The 7,546-nt window shown below is 34.3% G+C and overlaps 1 long non-coding RNA gene across 1 annotated transcript; it reads left to right on the top strand.

Annotated features, from left to right (window-relative positions):
- Positions 1-6,721: 6,721 nt before the first annotated feature.
- LOC134281412 (uncharacterized) lies at positions 6,722-7,546 on the top strand. The gene is made up of 3 exons (XR_009995085.1): positions 6,722-6,818; positions 7,005-7,079; positions 7,252-7,546. It is a non-coding gene; the product is annotated as an uncharacterized LOC134281412 (long non-coding RNA).

The raw sequence follows: 7,546 nt of genomic DNA, 5'->3' as shown, positions 1-7,546 counted from the left end.
CTAGAATTAAAGTTCTTGATGATTGCATGTTGAAAGGCAGTTCGAAAAATCTGACTGTTTTCCAGGCTTTTTTCACAATTTTGATTTACTTGCCAGGAAAATGTCTGAACCAAGGCCATTACGAAAACTGTGAATTTGGCATTTTCGGTCAATTTTCGATACTTGAAAACTAAATTTAATGTCAAATTTACGATAGTACATGTAGAATAGTTCTAGTAATCATCAACATCATTTTTATGGTTCATTTATAAAATATGCAATATGATGAAAACATTTTTATCTGACTGTCATGATTTGCTTTGGCATATAAAATTAAAAAGTCAGGAAAACGCATACATCAGATATTTTATGACTAGCTGAAAGCATGGAAACTGAATGGTGTCATAACCGGACAGGGGATAGCTTGCAAATGGGAGGGGGGGTTAACAATGACCAATGACCAATGACCCTTCCCCACTTTTTTGCAAATTTAGACATATTATCATTTTACAAACAGCGTGACAGTTTTCTTGATGGGGCATGCTAAAAGTTTTTGTGCTGGTTATCATTTTACTCATCGATTGGATCAATGAAATCAATATTAATTAATTTGATACGAAACTTGGAATATAACAATACCCTGATAATACTGGCCAATCACATTGAATGGTTGTTTACCAGTACGGCATTTGTAGGGTAACGGGATGTTTCACACCTATGCATGGTTCGCGCTGCGACGTTTCGCACCGATTCCGTTCCGTGCTAAAATGGTTCGCCCCACATTGTTGTACAAATATGTGCTAGCCTACTGAAGTTCGTTTAACAAAATTTTAGATTTTAAACATGTTACATGTATATGATGTAAATTTTGATATTTTTTGAAACATTTTTTTTAAATTCAAGATTATATTTGTAGCAGAGACATTTAATTATTTATGTCTGTGTTTGAAGTATAGATAGCATATAATCAAACTTGTCTTAGCGACCACCCGAAATCAACGGCCACCTAATTAAGTTATTATTGTTGGCTTTGACTACCAACATGTCAATTAATAAATTCCCCCCGATGATTTTTCCTATATATTTTAAATCTGGAATAAACGGCCACCTGTGTAACTTTGGCAGTGCATATTATTAATCCATTTGAACACACAACAGTCTATTATGACATCTTAATAGGCGGCCATTTTTCACTTGTTGCGATTTCATCACATCTTTTAAACGTGTTGGCTTGGGTAATTATATCCTCGATAGTCAATTTAACCTATTAATGCAATTAAACAAATTGGTTTTAGATTCGCTGAACTCTGTTTGTGTTTATGAAAAAAAATATTTGTCCTGTTAGATCAATTTGTAATTATTTTTCAAGATCGCCGATTGAAAAATTAAAAGAATTTAATTACAATTGATACTTTCCTGTAGCTAAAGAAATTCACACCTTTTAGATTTTGTGTTCCATGTAGAAGCCCTAATTGCTACTCTTGTAAAAACAAAGTGCTTCATATGGCATGATTATCTCAAATTTCACTTTTGTAAGAGAGGATAAAATAGGGATTGCACGCTCTACTGCATTTGACACCCGTGTTATGGAATGATTTTCAACTGCGTCAATACATCTCTGGTCAACTGGTTAATTTTATTTGTGTGTCTGTGTATATTAAATAGAAATTCTGACAGCCTTATCAACAATAAAATTAATAAGACCTTTTAAACTTCAGCAAGTAAGTTAATTACCGATTAATTAAGTTTGGGGGGGTACACTGCTAACTACCTTTTTAACATATGTAAGTAAATTTTTTATTGACATATTTCTACTTTAATTCCTATGCTTTAGTTTCTTTACCACTAAACTGTATTTTTGTGTAATTTTTTCTTTATAAAAAAGGATAAAAGTCAGGCACTGTATGTATTTCTTCACATGAAAATTAAAAGAATTTATTTAATAGTTCAATGTAACAAAAGCACACTTATGAATGCAAGATGTTTAACTAATATGTAGGAACAGAAACATGAACATTTCGAATTCTTTTATATTCTTTTTAAATGAGCTTGAATTATTATATATACACATAAAAAGCTTTTGTGAAATTGAACTGTTTAATTTTGTTTATTATATAATTATTTTAACTGTAGTGCTTAATGTTGTTTATTTATTGACCAAATGTCCTTTTGGAGGGCAAACTGGAATAGAGGCCAACAATGTCTATACAAAACAAGAGGCCAGTTTCCACATCCCAAAGGTGGCCTCTTAAAACAAGTTTGACTGTAATTATGAATTATTTTAACACCATGCTAATTATAATACCACCATCTAATTAAGTAATTATTGATGGCTATGACTACCAACACGTCAGTTAATAAATTCTCACCTTCTGATCTCCAACTAATTACAATTAAATCCTCATGGAATTTGATGAACACGATCCGTAATCTTTGGCAGTGCATATTATTAAGTCATGCATTTGAACACACAACATCTATATATGTATATCTTATGAGTGATGAATAATTTTTCAAAATGGATAAAAATGTCATGGAATATTTAAAATAAATCATGAGATGTTTCGCACCTAAATCGGCCAATCTTGGCTTTGTAACCATCTCAGTGCGAAACAGAATTTTCAAGAATTTTCCTATATATTTGTAGTCAAAACTTGTAATCAGTCAAAGCCTATTTTCTGTCCTCAAAAAGCATGTAGATCTATTATATTTGTTGTGAATTGACCGGATGGGTTTTTGAATACGTATAAGAAAATTCAGAGAATGGAATTAGTAAGACTACTCTGCTTCTGTTTTAGCTCTATCAATATCATCATTATAGGAAGTAAAACTTGCTGTGTCTGTTCACATTTAATTGTTGTTTATTCAGTGCGATTGGTCAGTATTGTCAGTGATATATATTGCTGTGATCTGTGTTTCATATGCAAAGTATTATTGATTCCATTGAAATCAAACATCCAATCGATGAGTAAAATGATAATTAGCATACAAAAGTTTAGCACGCCCTATCAATCAAACTGTCACACTGTTTGTAAAACGATAATAAAATAGGCATTGCAAATTGGGGCTTAATTATAGTCCCCTTTTTTATGGTTCACTTCAGTCCCCTTTACCTTTCAATTAGCCCCCCCCCTTTCCAATTTGCTTCCGGTGCCTATGTGAGGTTGCACCAAATAATAATATCTTCGCATTTTCCTCCAAAATTATATATAAAACTTATGCTAATTAAAAGTGATTTTTAAAACAAGTCTATAAAAAAACATTCAAGTTATGCATTGTGCTTAGCATTACATATGATGCATGTACATCTTCAAATACCTATCAGCTGCCATAACAAGTTTACTACTTAATATGAATCAAAAATGAAGGAAATGTATCCGCAATGCCATACTTTTATGGGTGAAGATGAGCGTTTTACCCTTCCTCTTTTCTTCAATCTCTTTGCACGTGTCATCAAAATTCACAGTTCGCGCACGTGCAATTTTAAACAGTTCGATCGACGTCAATTCGATCATATTTATAATTATCATATTTTAATAAACATGATAAATGGTACAAAATCAAATATTCACTAAATACCCAAAGACAACCATGATAATAAAAAATGAAATAATTATAAATAATCTCAAGTTTAATTTTTTTGAAGGAGCTTTCAATTTTTTTGTGCCATCAGGGACCTAATATACTAGAATTTAGCATGTTTAGGTCCCTGGTGCCATAGATCTCTTCTTAACTTTTCATTTTCTGTTTCAGTATAGACATGAAGCACAGACACAGGCACTTGGTTTTTTTTTAACCTTTCTTTTCATTGATGACATATCTCCATAGTGTTTGTTATTATCCCTCTACAAAAATTTGATTTTTCAATTAAAATTTGCCTGTGACAATTAATTGTCATATACAATTATTACTAGTAATTGAAAAAATCAATAACATGTGGATATTTTTCATTAATGAAGAGAAAGTTTTTTTTTAATTTTAAAAAGCAAATTTTTGTGGGTCGATATTACAATATATATTGATCAACAGTATTCAACCTAATATGGCAATGCCCATTTATTATTAAATTATTTTAACCTCCACAATGAATTTGTCATAAGTCTTAAAAATGAAATATGTAGAGATAACAGCTACGTAGCATCGTTTTTGAAATTGGGGGGGGGGGGGGCAGTAAGAGAAATTTTTTTTTTGACTTACCTGAAAAAGTTGACAAGAAAAAAAAAGAAAGAAAAAGGAAAATTGCCCAAACTCGAAAGTCCTATTTCGTGGGGGAGGTCTCTGATATCATTTTCCTGTAGTATAATGTGTGTGTGTGTGTGGGGGGGGGGGGGACAACCAACCTTTCAATGAACGTTTCCAAAAGTAAAAATTATGTTGGGCAAAAAGTGGGGGGGGGGGGGGTAGCTATGTGCTACGTGCCTGATAACGAACAGTATTTGAGCTCAGAAGTCCATTAAACATGGACATAAAACAGGAGCGGAGCAAACACGGACCTCGAGCTCCAAAACATCAGAGATGGGATCAGATGCCATGGAGGAGTGAGCATCCCCTGCCGACCGATCACACTTGCCGTGTGCTCCTTAACTGTCATATTCAGGGGGTGGGGGGCATTAATTATGTTTATGCTTCAAATCTCCCCCCCCCCCTCTCATTCATCAAGTCTACCTAAAACGAATTGAACCACTTGTCTTTTTAGGTCACCTGAGTAAACTCAGGTGACCTATTGCTATTTGTTTTCGTCCGTCGTCGTCCGTCGTTCGTCGTCCGTTGTCCGTCGTTCGTCGTCCGTCGTGTGTTAACATTTGAACATTTTCAGCTTCTTCTCTGCAACCACTGAACCAATTTCAACCAAATTTGGCACAAAGCATCTATGGGTGAAGGGGAACAAAAATTGTGAATTTCATGATCCCTGCCCCCCTGGGGCCTGAGGGCTGGGGCCAAAACCACTAAAATTAGTGCAATCTTTAAAAATCTTCTTCTTTACTCCTGGACATCAAGCAGTCAAACTGTTTGCATGATTGTAATCAGCAATGAGTCCTTTACCAAAATTGTGAAATTCATGGCCCTGGGGTCAGGGGTTCTAGTGCTAGGGTGGGGCTAAATACATGTAAGTATATAGTGAAAATGCATTATTTCTTTGGAAATCTTCTTCTCTACTCCTGGGTATTAAATAAACCAACTAAGTACATAGTTATGATGAGCAAGAGTGCCTCTACCAAAATTGTGAATTTTATGGCCCCAGGGTCAGGGGTTCTGGTGTTAGGGCGGGGCTCTATTGATTATATATAGTGAAAATACATGAATTCTTTGACAATCTTCTTCTCTGCATCTGGGTATTAAATATACTAACTAAGTGCATAGTTATGATGAGCATGAGTGCCTCTACCAAAATTGTGAATTTTATGGCCCCGGGGTCAGGGGTTCTGGTGTTAGGGCGGGGCTCTATTGATTATATATAGTGAAAATACATGATTTCTTTGAAAATCTTCTTCTCTGCCCCTGGGTATTAAATATACTAACTAAGTGCATAGTTATGATGAGCATGAGTGCCTCTACCAAAATTGTGAATTTTATGGCCCCAGGGTCAAGGGTTCTTGTGGGGGGGGGGGGGCTCTATTGATTATATAGTGAAAATACATGCATTCTTTGAAAATCTTCTTCTTTGCTCCTGGGTATTAAATAAACCAACTAAGTGCATAGTTCTGATGAGCAAGAGTGCCTCAACATTGTGAATTTTATGGCTCAATGGTTCCGGCGTTAGGGCGGGGCTCTATAGATTATATATAGTAAAAATACATGAATTCTTTGAAAATCTTCTTCTCTGCTCCTAGGTATTAAATAAACTAACTAAGTGCATAGTTATGATGAGCAAGAGTGCTTTTACCAAAATTGTGAATTTTATGGCCCCAGGGTCAGGGTTTCTGGTGTTAGGGCAGGGCTCTATTGATTATATATTGAAAATACATGAATTCTTTGAAAATCTTCTTCTCTGCTCCTAGGAATTAAATAAACTAAGTACATAGTTATGATGAGCAAGAATGCCTCTTTTAAAATTATGAATTTTATGGCCCCAGGGTCAGGGGTTCTGGTGTTAGGGGGGCGGTGCTCAATTGATTATATAATGAAAATACATTAAATCTTTGGAAATTTTTTTCTTGTCTCTGGGTGTAAAGCAGATGAACTACCTTTATAGTTATGATGAGCAAGGGCCCTAATTTTGCAGAATTGTGAATTTCAAAGCCCCAGGTTCAGGGGTGGGGTGGGGGCTCTACTTATATACTGAAAATGAATTTATTGTTTGAAATCTGCTCTTTTGTATTTATAAAACATTTATTTATTTTTTGATATTAAGGGTGCCTTTTTGAAATTTGTGCAATGTGTGGACCTAGGGTCAGGGGTTTATGTCACAGTGTTAGGGGCAATACTGGTTAGTTGGAATGCATTTTTGTTCCCCTACCCTGCATATGGTATTCAGTAACCAAGCTAAGCAACTGCTAAGTGTATTGTTATGATGATCAATGGTGCCTCTTTCAAAATTGTGAATGTCATATAGCATCTGGCTTAAAACATGAATCAAATTCAATAACTAGAAAATTGTTGCATAATGCTCAGGTGACCTATAAGGCCCGTGGGCCTCTTGTTTATGTTGCAGAACATGGCATAGGAACAATATACTCACCAAATAATTATGATGACGTCATAATTAAAAGACCACGAGATTTAACGTAACGACCGATGTGATGTAACAATCATTGCTACAACAAAACTTGTTTGGAACCTTGAAGGTGACATAGATGGATGTTGTTTTATATTTTGGAGGGGAAGCTGTCAAAGACATCGTGAGTGCACTTCTTCATTTTTTTATCAATTATAAATTTTCCTATGTAGTTGTTCTTGAAAACTCTGAAAATCATTCTAAAAAAGACAGTCTTGATCAAGTTTCTCAAAGTAAAACCAATCATGTAAATAGGCCTGACTGTAAAATTGATATGAGCATGAATTAGCAATTGTTCTTTATTTTATAGGAAACAAAACTGAAAATCCTCAAGTTTAGCTATAATTGGGCCGAGGAAGTGGAAGGATATGAGAAAAGAATGAAGGTAAACCGTGCCCAAGACCATAAACTGAGAAATAGATTTAAACTTCAAAGTGTTAATATGGTATAACTATTGAAATGGTTGATGAAAAATGGAATAAAATTTTAATCAAGTGCTGGTTAATTATAGAATATATTAATAACACTATCTGTTTAATATGATCTTTTTTATGTAGGAAGCTGATCAGAAGAAAGAAGAGACAGCGAAAGAAATTGCATCAAAAAATAACAAGGGAGTCCTACATTTGTAACTGATCTAACGAAAGTGTTCCAGAACACAACAATACTCAATACAGCGACTGTAAGAATGTTAAATTGTTAGGATTTGGATTATTTTAGCCTAATAGACATTTGAAAAAAATATGGACATATACTCAAAATAAGAAAATACACATACAATTGATTGTTTATCATGAAAAGTAATAGAGGTATATGTAGAGCAAAAAATTCCCAGAAAGGATACCTGAATAA

Source organism: Saccostrea cucullata, unplaced genomic scaffold, assembly GCF_032062105.1.
Source record: "Saccostrea cucullata isolate Sc308-1 unplaced genomic scaffold, CSIRO_AGI_Scuc_v1 ctg588, whole genome shotgun sequence".
Lineage (NCBI taxonomy): Eukaryota > Metazoa > Mollusca > Bivalvia > Ostreida > Ostreidae > Saccostrea > Saccostrea cuccullata.
This window is presented reverse-complemented; position numbering and strand designations above follow the sequence as displayed.